Source organism: Passer domesticus, chromosome 2 (assembly GCF_036417665.1).
Source record: "Passer domesticus isolate bPasDom1 chromosome 2, bPasDom1.hap1, whole genome shotgun sequence".
NCBI classification, from domain to species: domain Eukaryota; kingdom Metazoa; phylum Chordata; class Aves; order Passeriformes; family Passeridae; genus Passer; species Passer domesticus.
The window spans coordinates 18,184,529-18,205,130 of record NC_087475.1 but is presented as its reverse complement, the minus strand read 5'-3'; the positions used below and the strand labels follow the sequence as shown (position 1 = coordinate 18,205,130).

At 41.5% G+C, this 20,602-nt stretch overlaps 2 long non-coding RNA genes across 2 annotated transcripts; one reads left to right on the top strand and one right to left on the bottom strand.

The window, feature by feature from the left end:
- Positions 1 to 823: 823 nt before the first annotated feature.
- On the bottom strand, positions 824 to 10,379 carry LOC135295219 (uncharacterized). The gene is made up of 3 exons (XR_010357246.1): positions 10,207 to 10,379; positions 1,656 to 1,760; positions 824 to 947 (listed from the first exon to the last, which is right to left on the bottom strand). It is a non-coding gene; the product is annotated as an uncharacterized LOC135295219 (long non-coding RNA).
- Positions 10,380 to 12,879: 2,500 nt separating this feature from the next.
- Positions 12,880 to 17,666, top strand: LOC135295218 (uncharacterized). Its single transcript, XR_010357245.1, has 3 exons — positions 12,880 to 13,092; positions 15,956 to 16,121; positions 17,342 to 17,666. It is a non-coding gene; the product is annotated as an uncharacterized LOC135295218 (long non-coding RNA).
- The last annotated feature ends 2,936 nt before the right edge of the window (positions 17,667 to 20,602 follow it).

Sequence of the window (20,602 nt, the reverse complement as noted above, 5' to 3'; positions counted from 1 at the left end):
CCTTCTTGGGAAGCTGTAGAGAATAACCAGTTTGTCCCTCAGCATCCTTCTCTCCAAACCAGACAAGCCCAAAGCCTTCAGCCACTAAACAGAGGACATTCCTTCCAGATTCTTAAACATCTTTGCTGCCCTCCTCTGAACCAATTTGAATTCCTCCACATCCTTCTTAAACTGTGGGGCCCAGAACCCCGCACAGCACACAGATGAGGCTGTACCAGCTCTGGAATCACCACCTCTTTTAACTCTTCATGATGTTCCAGTGTGCCCCAGGATGTGCTTTGCCCTCTCAGCAATAAAGAAGTGACACCCCTTGTCCCAGATCAAAGGGAGAGGCAGGAACACTCCTGAGGAGATGCATGCTTGCAGATTGTCCCCAGACCAGAGTTCTGCTCCCCACATTGCTCTGAACTCCAGGCTGCCCTTGCCTTTCATGGTTTACACAGACAAGTAATTGGTTCAATGTCTTCTGCAGTGGCAGCCCAAAAGGCAGACCCACAATCCAAAAAAGCAGGCACACACAAGCATCAGCCACTACATTTCCAATAATGTCATAGAAATGCAAGTTTCAAAGCTCAAAACTTTATCCTCTGTTTACAGTTATATTGTGAAAAAATGTCATAATTTCTTCTTTGCACTTTTTTTACCTTTCGTGACGTGCTGCTTGAGAATATCTGCTGTCCTACACCTGGATGAATCTCTACTGAGAGTCACAATAAATCATTGACAATATTGCAAGTCCAGGAACAATTTATCATCATCCAAGGACGTTATTTTTTATAGTGTTGAGAGATAACAAAGGAACAGGCTAATATGTGCTGCTATGGAGTTACCTGGCTCATGAGCCATAAACAGCATCACGACTGGAAGTCAACACCTTTGGGACCAGAACCAGTGCACAAGGTGCAGAACAAGGTGGAACCTGTGCTCATTACAGCCACACTGCCTCTCTGGGAAAGACAGAGAATGTGTTTCTTAATGGAAATTGTTCCATAATGGAATTTTTTAGAGAGAGATATTTCCTCGTACAGGTGGTGAGGTGCCTCCACAAATCTTGAGCAATTGTCTTTTTTAATCAAAAAGGCTGGGAGGCATGTTGGATTGCTCTGAGAGTATTGTTCCTTCTCCTTGACAACTGAACATAAACAAAGCAATATCGCTTCATTATTTTATTATATAACTAGCAATAAGAACACCAAATAACCCAGGGTAATATAAACAAAGACTCTTCTACTTCCCACATTTTCACTGTCACGCAGTTTTAACTCTGTGTGTGAAAATCTATTTATTCTCTAAATAAAAAAGCAGGATTTGACACTAACAATAAAAGCTGAATTTCCTAATATTTTATACCCAAATGCCTGACCTTAGACTTTTAAGTAACTGTCCTCAGGTGTAATGCCAATGTTAGCTGAATTGTCCATTTCAATTTTTTTCCCTAAGAAGACTTTTTTCCCCTTATTTGCCAGTTTGTGGCCGACAGTCATCCTTGACATTGATTGTCAGGTTGATTTATATTAACAGGATCAAAGGGAGAGTTTTCCAAGGCTGTTCCCTGTGGGATATGTCACTGATTTCTGTAGCAACACTGCTATAATTTTTAGGAGCTGCTTTCACCAGGTCTATGGCAAAGATGATAAATAACAATGACTACTCACTAATGTTGGTGTTTCTTGACTACAGGTGCTTGTCATCACAAAAGCATGCTTGTGGAAATCCTTAATGGCTTCAGTGAAAACACCTTCAAGTAACTTTGTTGAGTGCTGAGGTTAAAGAAAAGGAGACAGAGAAAGAGCAAGGAACAAACTTTGTGACACTTTGGGCTAGATTAATTAACTTTCCAATTACTCATATGCAATAACAAAACACTTAATGTCTTCTCTAATGTCAAATATTGGAAACCTCATGCACTAGTTATCACAGGTCTGTGCATCTAAATGCTAAGCATAAATAATCTGTTATATACTGATCTCTTTTAAAAGGTCTATTCAGTAATTACATGTGCTTAATTAGAGAATGGAGAGAGAAATGTCTCCCCCATTCCTGGCTCCTTAATTTTCCTGAGAGGTCCATTAGACATTGCAGTAACTTTAACAAATATTGTGAGTCCTGATGGATCAGACAGTTCATTGGTAGCATGCAATGGTAGACACATATTCCATGACTAGCAGAAATAGTATCAGATAAGCACAACCAGGGGCATAAGAATTTTAAGTTCGGATATTTTCCTCAATGTGCAGGCATTGTGTGATGGAAAGGATAATAGAGAATGCATGCCAAATGAACTACTGTGCTTTAGAAGAATGACACATAACTTTTACAAAGGGAATTTCACAGACAAAGACATATTTAAGACTCTGAAAAATAAAGTAATAGAATATTTTTTAGTATCTATGTATCTCTATTGTAATTTCTTTTAATGGAATTGTTCTAATAATGTTTACCTTCACCCTTAGACCATCACAACTCTTAACTACACTACTGGTAATTGGGGGTTTTTTTTGGGTTTTTTGTTAATGTCTATTATTGTGATGAGGATTTTGTTTTGATTGTGCTATGAGGTACAACGCAGATGTGTCAGGAAATCTGTTTGGAGTGCTCTTGTGTAAGTGGGGCAGGGATGACAAAGTGCCCAGACCTTGGAGCAGCACTGCAAGATGTGCTGCTGTACCCAGCCCCAGGCCCTCGGCGGGGAAGCACAGCTGGCCCTGGGGAGCTGGGGCACAGCTGCCTGCCATGGGAGCAGTGTTTGGAAGGCAAAGCTGTGGAGCCAGGAGAGCACAGGCCATCCAAGGAGTGGCAATGCTGCCCAGCAGGGCTGGGCTGTGATCCCAGCAGCATCTGCTGCTTGTGGCTGAAGTATCACCAGCCCAGGCACACCAAACCTTGGTAAGAGAACATTGCCTGCACGGAGATGGCTTTGGCCCTTGGAGATGAGCCAAAGTATCCAGGATTTTGGGTCTTAAAATGGGGACACATGACAGAAGGCATGTGGGACAGCCATGTCCTCATGAGGCAAGCATTAAGGGTCAGGCAGGACCCCCCTGAGACCCATGTTTTGGCAACTAAGTTGTGCCTTGTGTCTCTGGGTATCAATTCCAAGCACTGCTAATCAAAGTAGTTCATTTGTACAAGTAGCTGAAGACACATGAGAAATTACATCTTGTTACAGGCCAGCTGACCTTCTGGGCTTCTACCTGAACAGGATTTTGTGAGGAAGGAGGGAAAATGGTCTTTTAAAAATGCAAAGAAAATATATGCAACAAAGGTCTTCTAGAAGTGTAGTAGCATGCTCACACTTGCAGCAGCTGGAGCTCTCCCTGGCAGGGATCTATTGACACACTGCAATAACCAGGCAAAACAGGATACCCTGGTGATCAAGTGGAAACATTGAGGTTTCCATGAACTCATGAAACATGAGCACCACTGCTCTTGTCTGCAAGGTTTTATTCATTTAATTAATTTACAGGCTTCTGCCTTCTCTAATATTTCCTATATCAAAAGATGTTTGAATATTGTTAGAGCCTTCACTGAGAGAAACAGCATAACCAGGAGAAAAACAAATAAATCTTATTAAGCTTTTCCAGTGGCTGAAGCAGTCTGGGATGTCCCAGGAGAGAGCAGGGGAGCACACAGGAATGCTCTCACTGTCAGCTGTGCATAGTGCCATGTGAGTCCTTGTTTTCCTTCCTCTTTATTTTTCCCCTTATCTATTTTGCAGAACTGGTGAGCTGACCCCACATTTACTCATCACTTACTACAGAGATGAGTAAATCTCTGTAGTAAGTGATGAGTAAATGTGGGGTCACACACATCATCAGTTTTCTCATCAGTTACCATCACCTTCAGCCATGCCAGCATTAGTGTACATACCAATAAACTTCATTTCAAAGCCAGCTAAAGTAATACATGGGAGTGAAAGGTTCTGTGGATGTGATGAAGTATCCATGACTTCACCTAACTATCCATGGAACAGCAAATCCAGAAAAGGTGGGGTGTAAGTAATGCCTGCTTGTGTACAGTAATTGCCCCAATATCTGAATGCATCCAGCAGAGAACATGTCGTTAAAATAATTTTTCATCTTGAGAAAACTATGTTTGACAGAGTCTCAATGATTATGTCATCTGAGGACTTCTGGAGAATTTAGTATAAAAAAATTTCAAAACAGTTTTTGGCATCTGGACAATGGATTGGTGCATTACAACAGAAAATGTCTAAAGCATGTTGCAGCCAGTTTGTGACTTCATAACTAAAGGACAGTAGTTAGTATGGTAATAAGCTTCCCTCTGATAATTCTTTACACTAAGTGACAAAACATTCCTAATTTCTCCTCTGTAGCATAACAGTTACATTACTCCCAATTAATTACAGTGTTTCTCCCATGAGTGTCAGGCTTGCATTAATTGTATCATGAATTATTTGGCTTCCCACCATGCAGGAGCTGAGGTGGTGCAACAGCTTAAAACCACCCGTAGGAAAAGGCACTGTGGTTTGTCCACAAAATGCTTTTGCCTGAGGTAGCAGAGAGGTGCTGGTGTGTGCAGGGTGCTCTGCTGGTGCCTCCCAGTATCCCTGAGGAAGACACAGAGGTCCAGGAACCAGGTGGATTGTGTGCAGTACAGCTCATCACGGCAGCAGCAGCCAGAGCAGCAGCACCCCTCACCATCCCTGCTGCAAAGGCCACAGTGGGACAGGAGGATGGCTTGTGCTCCAGAGAGACTTCTTTCCTCTGACTCCTCACAAGCAATACTGTTTCCTCTTTGAGATGTGCAGAACAAAGAAGAGCCCTTGTTTCAAAGTAATAAAGTTAGCAAGCAAAGAGAAAATGCAAAGCATCTCAAGGGAAAGAAAATACCCACCTTAGTCTCAAGGGAAAGAAAATATCCACCAGTCCTGCATATGAACTGGATTAAAAGGTCTCTGTGGTGTATTACATTTACAGTGTGCAGTGAGAGCTCCATTGGAAAGACACAGAAAAGGACTCCCTCTTGCTATCATACATATTCTTTAAATACCCCAAGGCTGCCATGCACTCCAGCCATTCTTGCACCTGGTCTCCAATTCACAGGGAACCCCTGTGGGCATTAAAAAATTGCATATCAGGGAGAATTCTTAAATAGATTTTTCTTGAATATTCTCCACATTACTTATGCAGCAGTAATTTGTCCCAAAAATTGGGTGAAACGATGAAAATTGAAATATTTGCTAAACTATACAGGCCTTAGGCCTGTTTCCCAGCTGCCATCAGAGAATGTGAACAATGATTCAACCTCTTATTCGCCTGGGAAACAAGCATCCAGACTAGGAAAGAGCAGCAACACATCCTTCATTTGCATCAAGGGCTTTCTTCAGCATTATCTGACAAAATGCTTACAACAGGAGCCACAAATCCATTCCTGCCCTGGTCTTAAGGGATTAGTTATAGACAGATGCTTAGAATGCAAATTATATATTGGGGAAATGGAAGTTTTGGTATTGGTTATACATGCATAAGGGAGTAAGGATTTTCAGGATGGTGCAACACAAAAAAGCCAACAGACATTCAAGACTCAACTACTTCCAAACAGGATGGACAGAAAGTTTTCATGCTTTTTTTTTTTTTTGAAAGACTGTCTTTTTTGGAAAGCTAACTTGGGTTTTGCACCAATTCTCACCCAAAATCCTCTCATCTTTGACATGAGTTAATGCCTTTTTTTCTCTTTACATGAGCTAATATGTTTTTTATTCTTTACATCCTCTGCACTTCCAAAAATATATATTAATTCATGTACAGCAAAGGCTGTGTTATCAATTGCAGCCATCTAACACTGCCTGGAATAACATATCTGGGCAAGACGTGCAGCAAAGTTTTTGTAGCTTCTCTTTCAAAGCTTCTCCCCTTTCCATCCTGGAAGAAAGAATAATATTTTCAAAATTTTGTGACAGCTTTGTTTAAGCACTGCACCATGGAAACGTCTAGCAGCTTCACCTCACATTTTTGGATATGAGCAAAACACTGAACTGAGCTCAAACATCCTAGGGTTATTGAGCCAATGGGACTCTCAAGGTTTCTGTTTCTCCTTCTCCTTCACCTTATTTCTTCCTATTCTCCCTCTCTATGTTACCTGAAGTTAACATGGGATGCTAGGACTCCTACCCTGTCTGTCACACTTGCATCCAGGTGGCTACTAAGTTGTTCTTCACAGACTGGGCTTTGTGTCTGTCCAATATCCAATCTTCTTTTATAAGGCAGAAAGAAAAGATTGTTTCCAGGACAATTAGGCACCAAAAAAATCACTGGAAATTAAACAGGGACCAGGACTTTTCCTGAATTTTAAGGATAAGAAAGGTGGAAATCTCCATGGCTATTTATGATTTTTTGTTGTTGTTGTTGTTTTGGGGTTTTTTGGGTTTTTTTTGTTTGTTTTGTTTTGTTTCAGGTCTGGTCTACTGGACTCCTGTTCATTTATATTCAGGGTTTGGCCACAATCTGGTTTAGACTGCCTGTCCCATACTACCATGGATGGGGAAGGAGAATAAGGGGGAATAATGAGTGCATGTCAAAATCTAGACCTGATATGAAATCCTGATGTGCCCAGTGCAGCAGACATGAATCGATCATATATGTGACACAGGTCAAGTTTGAATTTATGTTTAGAGTTGGGTGGGGTATTGCTATCAAATTTACCATACAGCTCTTTGGTTTAGGAAGTCCTGTAAAGTTAGACTGAGGTTTGGTGCTGGAGGGGAAGAATGGCTGATGGGCAGCCCTGCAGCAGAAGTGGATCTGGTGACGGAGTCATCTTTGAGATTCGGGCTAAAATTAGGAAGATTGAGGCATAAACTTAACCTTATCTTTAGACTTTGCAGGAAGGGAGGGAATAAGCTAAAAGCGCAAGATAAAATGGAAGAATAAATTGAATTGCTGTATCAGCCCAGACCTGCAGTTCCACTGGACTCAGGTTAGGGTTAGTGTTCAGGAATTTGTCCTCCAAGATCACCAGGCAGTATGTGGACATGATGCCATCAAGGGTTAGTAGCATATCTCAAGTTGTAACAAAACCTAACCACAAAACCAGGATTATGGTCAATGCCAGGTTACCAAAATGTTGTTCATCCTTGTCACAAAAAAATAAAAAAAATTAAAAATTGATGCATTCTGTTTAATTGATGCATTTAAACCAATTCTAAACAAGAATTTGAAATCTGCCTCACCCTAAAATAAAGTTTCTATTGTGAGCTACAGGAAACTAACCCCCTGGCCTGCCCTAATGGACTGAACAGTGTTGAAAAATCAGAAATGCTTTCTCAAACAATGCCCTTAATCACAGCCTTCAGGTACAGACCCTAATCTGGCTCATCCCCTTTGTACTGAACTCTATTTCTCCATTCTGAAATCTTGCAATTTTGCTGTTTGGTTGGCAAACTCAAGCCCAACACTATTCAATTTGTTATGCTGCCAGAGTTCGAGGAGTCATGAAAGAAATTGTTCTTCAAGTCCTTTTATCCTGAATACTGACCTAAATCCCACAAAAGTCAAGACATTTTTCCCATGCCTGGTAATAGCAGTACTAGTTTCAAATGTTCTCATAAAAAAGCAATGCTATAACCTCCATGGACTGAAATGAGAAACAAAGCTATAAATCATTGAAGGCCCCAGGCACAGTATCTATGAAACTATTAAAAAAAAAGAGAAAAGCTGATATCATTGGTCAACCAACCTTTCAGAATTCCACCAGAAAAAAAGAAAACAAACCAGTCTTGCAGGCTTGTTACTCTGAGATCTTTTCAAAATCCTTGACACTGTAAGCCTTACAATAGGTCTCTGGACACCCTGGATAAAGCTCTAATGAGTCTTTAGACTCCAGTCAGGACAGAGGTGGAAGAGGTTGAGCAGGTTAGTTAACAGGGTCCCATGGTTAGTCTTAGGGTTGGTTTTATTTGGGGTTATAGTCTTTGTGCAGTGTCAGATACTCAGCAGACACAAAACCACCTTGCTTTTTAACCTCACTTGTTTTAAGCCTATATATATAATATATCCCAGTGAGGGCTTGAGGAACCCCTAACAAAAACAACACTGAATCCTCTCGATTTTTCAAACATTAAAACTTTAAAAATTTATCTATCATGAATCCAACAGCTTCAAAAGTGTTTCTTCACCAGTTGATCCTACAGCACCTCGTTCTTATTCTAACCCAGTGGTCTCTAGCAGATTCTGGATGTTTGATCATCTCATCATCATCCACATTTAGCACCTAACTTTGCATTTCAAAATTTACCTGCTGATAGCAACCTTTCTGGCAAGTCTTCACCCTAGACCAACTCCATCCTTTACATTCCAGTGACTATCTTGCTAAGATATAGTAAAAGCTGGGCAACCCCAACAGGGGGAGGAATGATGCATCTGACTCCATTGATATCAGAAGGCTAATTAATTACCTTATTATACTATATTATTCTATATTATATAACACTACATCTAAACTGAATCTGCACAAGCACTCAACTCCACTGAACAGAATCTTGTGCCTGTCAGCTGACAGTCCCAACACACACACGTGGATTCAATTGATCAATGAATCAAAACACTCACACCAGAATCCAATTACCAAACCCCTTCAGGTAAACAATCTTCTATAATGCATTCCACTTGTGCACAACAAGAGGCTCAGCAACTGAGATAAGAATTGTTTTTTTCTTTCTCTGAGGTTCCTCACTGCGATTCCCAGAAAATATCCTTGGGAATGCATTGCTTTCCTCTGTGAAGAGAAATGTGGCTGCACTAAGATGATGCCATTTTTGCCTGTCAGTACCTGCCTTGCCAGGTACCAGCAGCAAATCTGGCTCCTTTACCTTTGCTCTCTCAAAACTTAACAACATCCTGAGATGGCTGTGAAGTCATTCACCCAGAAAGAATCTCACTGCAGTTGATCACTTCCCTTGGGAACAAGCTATAAACTGTATTCTTCAATTCTGCTGGTCTAAACCTTTGCTTTTAAAGCTAAATCTAACGTTTTCTGTAACATCAGTCTGGCAATCTTTGCCAAAAAAAAAAAAAAGGAGAAAAAGAAAATAACTTAATACAATAAAATTTTATGATGCCCAGACACATTAATGGACAATGTGGAGTCCACATAGAATACTGCATCTTCTGTCTTTGACATTAAAAAATCTCCCTCTTGTCCTAGCTTTAGGTGTAAAAATGTAAGGCTGACCTTTCATTAAAGCAACCTAACACAAAGCTCTTTTCATCTGTCACTGGAAAACCCAGTGACAAATCTGGTGGCTCAGCCCTTTTATCTGTACATGTGCTCTCAAACACCTTCTCTGACCTGTTCTTTAATACTTCAGTGATTCTTGTTAACACCATTTAATTCACCCACACCTCATCCTAGCTTTACCAACCTTCCATTTTCCATGGTAATCCAGCTCCAAACTTAGTTTTATATTTTCTCTAGCCTGGAGCCAAATCTAGTTCCAAATAAAATCTATCTTTAATATTAGAGACAAGTGACAGGCATCCTCAAAAACCTAAGCTGATCAATCCCATTGGCATGGCCTGCCAACAAGCATCCTTCTGGCTTGTACTGCCTGAAAGCAGGATGGGGATGTAACCCCAGCTCCAGTCTTAGCCATAGCCCATCTTGGAGCCAAACAAAAGCTACCAGTATTTGTCATTAGCTGACATCACCTTGTCTCTGCAGGCCTTCCAAAATCTATCAAAAAATTCTCTGGGCCTGTTGCCCCTAAGGCTAAAATAATCTAAACTCAAACACTGTCTGATTTAAACACTGGGTAGAACTTCACCAGATTTCTAAATGTAAATAATCCCTGGAAATAATCCCTTCCAAACACAAACTGTTGATGGCTGGTCAACAAATTTATGTCATAATTTCATGGTAGCTTACACTCTAATTTTGACACGTCACTGTGTCACAGCCTTATCTCCAACCCCTTCTAAAGGCTGAACACATCATTTACACTGCTGGCAGCAGACCCTGTAGTAGGCCTGCAGACCATTCAGGGTCCAGCACCAATGTTACTTGTCTCCTTTTTCTGGCCATCACCCTCATTCTATCCCCAGCTTCACTTTGGGCATAACAACGGTGCAGAGTCCCTGGACTGCTCACAGGCCAGAAGCTGTTCAACCCCAGCACTGACCTGGACTCCTCCAGCTGTCTGTGCCCCAGCCACAGCTAGTACTAATAGCACCGGCCTTTGGCTCTTACCAGTTCTGTGGGACAGTAAAAAACCCCACTGGCTGTTCTGAAAGCAAATTCAGGTCTCATTGGCTCCTGACTTGGCAGCAGCAGCAGGTGGTACCATATCTAGGATTCAGGATGTAGTCTTACTGTAGGTGATGCAGACACCTGCCATCAGTTAGGAGATCTGACCTGTCCCTGGTGACACCAAAGCCCTTCACACCTAAGGTGAGTATGTACACATGCTCAGGCCACCATCTGTGACCACCAGACTCTCAGGATCCAGAGCAGGTAAAAGGGGAAAAGCGACTACCTAAGAACAAATCTGTATTAGCAATGATCTCTCACATAATACCCTGGAGGGGATACTGCAGGATTTGTGAGGCATGCAGTACTGTGACCAAGGTGATCCTTAACCAAAGCAGGCTCAGATCCCTCACCCAGTTCAGTCTACAGGCTTTGGGCTCTGAGGACAGAGGACACTCTCCACATGAACTTGGGGTATCAAGCACCCAGGGCTGTGAGGCAGACAGATGGATGACTCTGTGTGTGAGAGTATGTGTGAGCACCGTGGCACACAGGGGTTAAAGGGGGTTATTTAGGGTGGTTTGGAAAGCTGCCTGTGGCCTAGATTACTAAATTTTTCCTAAGCCACATCTCAGGGGGAAATTTTGCTAAGCAACGTCTTAACCCTTGTGCATAAACCTATCTGTCTGTCATCCACAATCAAAAAACAAGTTAATTCACTTTGTTGCAACAGTTTTGATTGCCTCCACCATAGCTGACATCAATGTTTTCACCTTTCCTTCCTTGGAGATGCAGAAGCTTTGTTGCCATATGCCAGGTGTCAATGTGCATCACCCACATCCCGAGCAGGAAGTGTATTTGAAGTGGCAGTGTAAAGAATTGACATTGGCCACAGGTAATCTCTGTGTCATGGCTTTGGCATGTCACCTGTCAGATGAGGCTCCTTAATGGAGCCCATTCATTCTTGCCAGATGGGTCACTGATGCAGACATCAGACCCTTGCACAGAGGCAGCTTGATGTTCAGGAGGAGTGATCACCCGGGAGAAGGGGGATTTTCATTACCTCAGGATGAAGGAAACAGCCAAGCCCTCTTCTTGCTGAAGTCTGTGGCTGTCAGCAATGATGCTGAACTCTGGACTGAAACCAATGCTATTGCTTTTTCTAAAAAAAGAAACTAAAAACTAGATAAAATGTGTAATTCAAAGAGTTTTAGTAAACTCGTAAACTCAAGAAATCAAAATAGTGACATGTGAATAAGGAATTTTGGTCTTCATGACAGCAGGTAGCTTCTGTTGAATGATGGAGATATTTGCCAGAGTGAAGTGGGTTATTTTTATCATAGCTCTCTTTCCATTACTACATTCCCTTTTGGTTTGGAGGATTATGTCTATTTTGGATTGGAGGATTACACCAATTTGTTTTGCTACAAATTCAATAAACATAAAATATAAAATGACAATTAAATCCAAGAAAGCTCAGCTGGAGAGCATGCAAAATTCCTCTTCTCTAATTAAAGTCTGTGCAAACCACAGCTTTACAGAAGCACTGGGGAGGGAGGGAATAAAAGGAGCATGTTCCCATTAACACATCTACTGTAGCTACCTTTCAGGCCAAACAAATTACCACAGAATGCTAACTCAGAGCTTTAACAAGCAGCAAGGTCTGCACAGTATCTCCATTCTGGGAAGAGGAGGAGAAGAGTGAGGCTGAGTATGTGGGGGTGACATGGGCATCTCCTGCTGTTGGGTGTGAAGCCCTTGCCATGGTCCCTGAAGTGAAGGTAGTAGGAGCTGAATTCAGTGGGCTTTGGCTGATGTCTGTGATGTGATTAGGAAGGCACAGTAAATGCCAGATAGTCTCCCTCTTTAGTCTGGGCAGCAGCAATTGGCAGATAGAAGTGCTGTTTTGGAGCCAACACATATGAAACTGGGGGACTGAATAGTAAATAAACCCAGTGGCTTTCTGTGACCACTCTGTGACAGGCTGCTGCCTTCATCTCCTCATGCTGCTTCCAACGCAGCCACTGAGGAAAGCCACTGGTGATCCTTAGAACAAAATAAATAAACAAGAACTCCTAAAACCCCAACAAAACCAAAGAACTCTCACAACATAAGAGAGCAAAATACAGATAGGCAAAACTGCGAAATGAGAAGAGGAAAGAAAATGAGATGCATGGAGAAAGTCCAGTGAACTGCCCTGCTGCAAATTGAGCGTGACAGGAAAAATATCAGAGGAGGATACAGGCTCTATATTCCTACAGAACAGGTTGCAGTATGGAATCTAGGGACAAAACAGGCCACAGGCTGCCCTTCCATATCAGTACTTTATGGTAGGATACACCAGTGAACAATGCTGGATTGTTTTATCTTAAACCTAAATTTGCCACTTTTGGCATCACAGCAGAGTGTCTTCACAGCTGGTTGTCATCAGTCTGATGTGGTAAGACGCCATTGTTATTAATGATAGGCTCTGCCTGTGATGCTGCTGCCCTTTGAGCAGTCAGCGTTCCCTACTAGTGAATCCATGGATACACCCCATGTTAGCCCTACAGACTGCAGAACTTTTCTCATCAGTCACAGAGGTATTTTGCACCAGTAATTTCACAATAAAACTCTTCCAGACAGTGTGCAAGCAACACTTTCCCATGCTTGGTAGCTCCAGGATTTGAAAAACTAAGCACACACACTCATTCTGACAGGGGCTATTAAACTGCACACCTGGCCAGCCACAGCTGTTTGTGAGGGAGCCAAAACAAAGCCTGATGGAGGCACACAGCTATGAAGGGCACAGGCTCAGCTCTCAGGCACCTTCTCTCCATGGACATGCAGCTCTGCTGGGCAATGCAGCCCTGGCAGCTGCAGGAGAATCCCCCTAAACTGGTAAAGGTAAACCTATCTCTCAAAACAAAGATATTTCAGCTGACAGAACAACTTGTCTGCCTGCATAATTCAATATACACTGTGGGTTTTGCTGGCGTGTCTGTCAGGATGGGGAGAAGGAAGTTTTTTCCCCCTGCTGTTTTCATTGATACTGAGCTGTTGGCTAATTTCAAAGTGAAGACCACATTTAGGATTGCAAAATTATACTCTGCTTGAGAGAGCCTCAAAAAGGATGCCTCAGGCATAATATTGGGATTGATGCTGATTAGCTAGTCGAGACAAAAATAGTAATGAGCCCTGTGAGCTGCAATGGAGTGCCTTTGCTGCTCGTCCTTCTCCAATGACGTGCTGGCACAAACCACCTCTCCCCAATCCAATATGCTGGTCTGTGCATAACTCCAGTAGTTAACCTTGACTGTCTGAAGAACACGGCTTTAAATTTGATATTGTGTTCGTTTCTAACCTTTGCTGTCGAAAAATATTAAATCTTCCCTCAGCCACTTGCTCTGCATGGTGAAAGACAGATGGTTGTGTTGGATCATTCCACAGCAGAGCAGATGTTGTAATCGAGGACACAGAAATTCTGCCAAATTAATTAGACTCTTCCACTGATCTGGATGAAAAGAACAGCTCACTGGCATTTCAAAGAGGTCTGGGTTATAATTTATGCCACCCTGCCAGGTTATCTTGTGAGAAGTACAGGTATGATGGGGTGTTCTTCTGTGGCATCATATCAGACTATTTTGAAATAGAGTAGAAACTTGGTAGACAGATGTCAACTTTTTAATACAATATCTTGAAATGTATATAGGAAAATATATTGAATTAGCAGGGTAGAAATCCCTATGACATATATGCACCCATGTAAAATGTATTTTTATACTTTGGGGAGCTAAATTTCCTTGTGTCTAGTGTTTTAGCTTATTTCTTTGTCAGCTAAATTTGCCACACATAAATCCATGAACTATAAGATACATGCATTTTTTGCAAAATTTCACAATCTTTTCCATTAGGTCCATTAGTAGTACTCAGGGTTTGTACACCTTTTTTTGCCTTACCAGAGAACTGTTTCAGAACACCTTGATTCTTGGCAGGGGGAAAACGTGTGAGGAACATTGCAAGTTTTTGAAAAGAAGTTTTTTATAGAGTAGGTAAGGCATGTACAAGTATGGTATTTGCTGAGCTGCATGCTATGAAATAGTGTTCCTCCTTGTGGGCAACATTTCCTCTTGGTGCAAAACCAAAGCAAATTCTCTTGGAAAGGCATCAGTATCCACAGGAAAATACCAACAGTGTTTGAAAAAAACTTGGTCCTAGAAATAAAACTTTCAGTAAGAAACTCACTGAGAAAGAGAAAGGGTCCCTATGGTTCCCCTGATTAGGTCCTTGCACTATTAAGAGATCTGTGCACACAGATAAGTTTAAGATTTCTATATTTCTATTATGGCAAAGAGAGGGACTTCATTGCATAATTGGACTTGCATGTCATCATTTATGAGGTTTTTTCTCCATTAAGACTGAAGACACCTACTTTGATTACTATAGAAAAAAAAGTAACATTTTCACTGTCAAATCTTTAATGCTAAAGTACATAAATAACCTTGGTTATTCTATAAATAATTTTTCCTTACCATATATTTCTATAATACTAGAAAGAAATAAGTGAAAAGCCCATGTATGACATTTTTTTTTTATACCAGAGCACCATTCTTTCTGTTTAAAAACTGAAACTAAAAGGCAACACTTTCAAGTTGTGCAAAACTGCGCAGTTCCACTGATTTTCATAGAACATTGATAATTAATACAAGCTAAAATCTGACACCTAAATTCATTGTCAAACTACATAAGAGTGTAAGCATGTCTGTTATCATGGCAGCCAGTGCTTAAGTAGTTTCAGAACCTGTGGCATCAAAGACTAGAATGTCTAGAAAAGACAAAAGCTAATATTATACATGTTGCTAAAATACCACCAAGTGCTATCTTGCTGTGGCTTATTGACTTTTGTTGTGTGTCCCATCTGATTCTCTTGGGAAGTTAGGAGCTCTCAGGGATTTCTTGAGGAAGTATCTTATTTTACAAAATCCTGCCCTTTCCCCTGAGCATGACTGAGCCAAGCCAGGACAGCTTCCCTGCTCCCCAAGTCTGAGTAGCCACTGCAGCCTGTGTTTGGAATGGCTCTGCTGGGCCATGCCCTTGGGGTCCTCTCCAAGTTCTTTGCCCATCCTGTCTTGGTGACAACTCTGCTTCCCTGCACGTGGCTTTATCTGTGCAGTTCCCAAACTTCCACAGCTGGGGCTTGAGGAGGTTCCTGTCCTTCTCCCCAGGACGCTTTGTGCTCAACCCCTTGTGGCTGCAACACTGTTCTCCAGTCCAGACTCCAGAAGGGAAAAAAGTACCTAATTTCTTCTTGATTCAGACAGAAGGAAAGCTCTTCCATCCGGTTACATCTCATGCCAGCTGTAGCCCAGGAATCATGGTCTTTAGCTGTCTCCTCCTAAAGCTTTGAGCAACACAGTGCTGGTTTCCTTCCCTGCTGTCATCCATGGTGGAGCTCATTTCTCTGCCCACACTTCTGCCATCTGTCTGGATGCACTGTGTCACATCTTTTATCCACTAACACAGAAACCTCATCTGGCTGCAGATTCGGAATTTGCCTGAAACCATAAGCATTGGTTAAACTGGACTTTGAATCCACAGCTCTTTCATATTATCCCTACAGTAGCTAAACAGGACTAGTGATGGAATTATTCCCTTCTCCTTCCTCTGGTAAAATATCTGTGTGCCAATCACTGGACAGGCTGCTGCTGCGTGCACACAGTGTCAGCATCTTTTGTTAGCTCTTCCTAAAACACATTTCTTGTTTCCTCAGGGAAGGTGTGCCTTCAGAATCATCTCCAGCTCAAAGGAAGAGGGCCAGACTTGAACTTCACAGTGTTGCACTTGTATCTTTTTGAGAAAACAGATCTGAGTTTGGTTCCCTGCTATTCCTCAGGTTATTCCTCAGCAGCATGGCATCAGCATGTGGCCCAATACAGGTTATTACAGAACAACACTTTCCCAGTTATTCATCTTGTCTTAGCCATTAAAACAACCCTTTGGGCAGCTGATCAGTCTCCCCAGTAGTTCTACTGTGCTAACTCTCCAGGGAAAAGCCTGCTGTGAAAACACATAGCTCAACAAAGTTAGTTGCACTGTCCCACAATGCTTTTTACTGTGTAAAGACTGATAGGTTGTAGCTTTTAATGTAAATTAACCCAGAAAAAACCTGAGCTGCTGAAGCCTGTCTAGACATAAAAGACTCTGAAACGAAAAGTCTCCAGTACAGAAAGGGAACAGCAGAGAGGGGAGGTGTGCTGGCCTGGGCAAGAAGCTGGTGGCAGGATAAGGTGATGCTGCTGAAGCCACCTCACCCCAGCACTTCAGACAAGCTAAAGGCAGCCATCTCATCCATGAAAGGCAGCCATCCAGTGCAGGCAACCACAAAGACAGTACTTTCTGTTAAACACACAGTACAGATTGTGAAATGATCATATGTAAATCAATTGATTTTTTTTTCATATACAGGCATGAAATGGTAATTTTTTTCAAACTCCTTATTCTGCTGTAAAATATATCAACCATGCCAGATAAGGGCAATAACATATTTTCTTCCCTGACTTGGCTCTATTATATGCTTATTATATCTTCAGGGAAACTGGCAGTTTACAGAGGCTTCCTAGAATAGGAAGTTAAAGATATATCAGAAAATATTAGCACAGCGTGAAGGGCTTTCTTCCTCTCATACTTTCAGTTGTAACTACTATATCCTTCCTGGTATCACAGTTTGGAGCAATATATCACACCTTCATTTTTGTAAAGAAAAATCAAAAAAGCAAACAAATTTTACATTTTTTCAAGAGAACATGTTTGGGTTCTTCCCAGAAATTACAAAGAATTTTCAGGGAGATGCAGAATTTATATTACATGACTATTTATTTTATGAGGTAATTTGAGGCTTATTTTAAAATGAGCTGTTCCAAAATCCAGATCTGGTATTAAACATAAATATTTGAAAACCAGCTAATTAAAAATGTAATGCAAAATGTCAGAGTTTCATATCGTGAAAGACGTGAGAAGCTGTGTTCTCTCCCTATTTCTCTTACTTCATATATTATTATTCTCAGCTGAATGCCTGAGAACAGAGATACTTTCAACTAAATGATGGTCTTGTGCAGTGGGGATTGTTAGTACTATTTTGTTCTTTTTCACTTTCTAGGTCAGAAGAAACTCTGGCACATACTTAAAAAAAGATGCCCTAAAGACTGGAACGTGCTTTGTCTTATCATTCATTCCAGATACATAGATAAAACTGAAAAAATATAGCCAAGTCCTGAATCCCAGCATGGAGAGAAGCTTACTTCACTTCCTCTCACATGTTGTAGAATATCCATGGCAGGGGCTGATGCAGGGACCCCCAGCTGCTCCCAGCAGGGTCACTGAGTACCAGGAGCCTCCCGGCTGCTATAGGACAGGGCTCCTTTCTGTGCATTGTCTCTGCTCCAGAGCTGCTCCCACCACCCAAGCTGGTTTGGGAATCAACTCGTGGCTCTTGATTCCTTACTAATTTTCACACCTGGCACATCTGTCTGCTCCCCCAGCTAGTGAGTCATGCTGCTTTGCATTCTGTGCTTGGCTTTGCTTATGCTGGCTTTACACAGTTGCAATTCAATTGACTCCAGTGGCAATTCTCCTGAGGCTAGTGAGGGATGGAGATAAAGGCATCTTTACTCCAAGATGAATGCAGATATGGATCCACAGCCTCCTCATAAGGCAGCTGTGGAAATGTCATAAATTAAGCTGACTATTCTCAAAGGATGTTTATAAAAAATGCTGATGTATCCACAAACAATATTTGGTTCCTTGACTTCTTAAGGAGAAAAATGCACCCATAAAGCAGTCCTGATTCCCTGGATAACTTAAATTAAAATAGAGCAGCCAGCTGCTCTGGATTCCTGTCACTGACAGATGATTTTGAAGACTGCTTAACTGAGTCTAGTACTGAGCTCCTGGTGTGCCTGGGATAAAGGATGCCTTCCAGTAGAAAGGTTCCTGTGTGCACGTGGGTTTTTTGAGATGGTGGAAGGCATGTCTGCATTTCTGCTGTGTCCAAATCAGAGAGCACTTAGCTCTATGGGAACAGGAGCACCTGAATCCTTCAGCACTGATAAGAAGATAAAAATCTGCTATGATAATGTCCTCCTGGGTACAGAGGCTTGTTGCTTCCTGGACAGGCAGAAAAAAGGACCAGATCCACCAGCCCAAGTGTGTGCCTGTCAATGAGCTGGGCTTTCCTTGGCAGGTCCCTGGTCCTGAGACCTGTCAGGCTGGGTCCTGGAGCCATGGAGATGTACCTCAGCACTGAGATGTGATGCTGTGCTTCTGCAACATGAAAAACAGCTCTGGGTCCCTGGGACTGAAAGGTCTATTTTGCTGAACATTGAACTGATGTGTTACAGTTGGTTTCTGCCCAAAGGAAATTCCCACTGGAGTTGAATGGAAGAGAGACTGTAAAAGTAAAAGGTCAGGACAAGGTAAGGAGTGATCCTGTGGCAGAGCCTGGGCCAGGACTCAGGTGACATGAACTCCTGTCCCCATTCACTAGGGCAAATACTCAGTTTACTTCACATGGCTCATTCAGACAGGAGACATTGAAGCATCAGACAGACACCAGTGGCTTGCCACTGTACAGCTTTATAAATAGTTTTGCTTGCACCATAACCAGGTGCCAAACTGCCAAAATAATTATCCGCTATTTTAAAGTGAAAAAGACTCTTTAATACTGTGTTCTTGTGCCAGTCAGTGCTGGGTACTCATACATTGCTACTGTGAAAGAAAAACGGAGGAAGTTAGGGCAACATTTGCAAATTTAAAGACTCTAAAAAAACTTTTTTTTTTTTTTCTCTCCCTATAGGTTTAGTAACTGCTGGCAATAATCAAAAGTGCATTCAATAACTTATGATATCTTCTCTCAAAAAAGGATAGAAATCATATATGGTCCATGGGCACATTTTTATTGTAATATTTACTATTGTATATGCTTATACTTGAGAGCATAGACACTGGCTGGTGAATTGATTACACAAGAGTAAGATGTCTTCTATTGCTGAATACCCAGCAAACTACTGGTCAACACTGGAAAGTTATTATTAAGGAAAATTTAATGATGAATGTTTTCAAGCTCTGTGGTTCATCATTTGTTCTCCAGAACAAGATCCTGCCATTGATGGAGAGCAACTCCAGTAAGGACTTATGAACTCACTGAGTTCCAAAGGCTGGAGTTAACCAACCTGTTAACATCATGGAGTTAGCATCACGATGCATTAACATCAAAAGTGGACCATTTTGTGTGAATAACACACGTCAGGAAATATCAGCAATCTTTGGGCAATGGCTTAAGACAAGTGTGATACTCTGGGGTGATTTTTGAGGCCAGGTGAGGGACCTGGGATCACCTCCCCAAGGGCTGTGTGTTGCATGTTAGGGGATTCCACACCAGTGTCAAACACTTCCCCTTTCAAACCGAACAACTGATTTCTATAGATTGCATACAAGGTCTTCCATGGACTCAGAAAAAGAGGCTTTGTACCACTTATTTATTTTTTATAAACTCTAACATGTTTCAAAATATTTTTCTTCTATAAATACTTTTTTTTTTCAACTGGGATCTACATAAATTCAATTTAATTTTATCTAAATGAATTTTTTTTTCCTTTGCATGCATCCATCTTGCACACTGCAGTACAGTGTCCAAGGAGCTCATTTTGTGGCAGCTATGCCCAGCAGAGCATTTTAGCCATGGAATAAGCAATGCTGCACAAATTTACTGCACTGAAAGTCTAAGGGAGTGTGGCTACATCACACTGAAGTTTATTTCAGACACACTTCCTCCTGTCATCTGTGCATTTTGGTTTTGCTTTGTCAGATCTTATTAGTTATTATTACAGAAATCACAATAATTTATGCTGAAATTAATTCTTTTGTAGAGGCAGAATCTTCCAGAACTAAGTATATAATAACACCAGCATTACTAAGAAAATGGCCTGCAAGCATAACAGCAAACAAAAACATTATTCTATTTCTCAGCTGGGTCCAGATAGATCAGATTAATAGATTCAGAATTTTTAAAAGTCTGTTAGCACTGGTTGAAACCTCTTGTGTGGCAACTCAAAACATAAACCAGTCAATTTATTTTCACTGGAAAAGTTTTCCTGAACCTCTATTACTTAGAAAGTGTTAGTAATGAATGTTCTTAATTTGAAGCTGAAATACCTTTGATCTCACAACAAATTGAGATCCTTGAAGATGAAAGAGGTCCCTGCTGTTAGATAACTGGCAGAGCCTGTGAAAATAATGAGCACTTGCACTGAGCCACTGAAAAGGGACTCCAAGCTTGGAGTGGGTGAATAAGGATATCATCCATACAGTTCACAAACGTGCCTCTAATGATTTCCCACATTAAGTATCGTTTGAGAAGGTG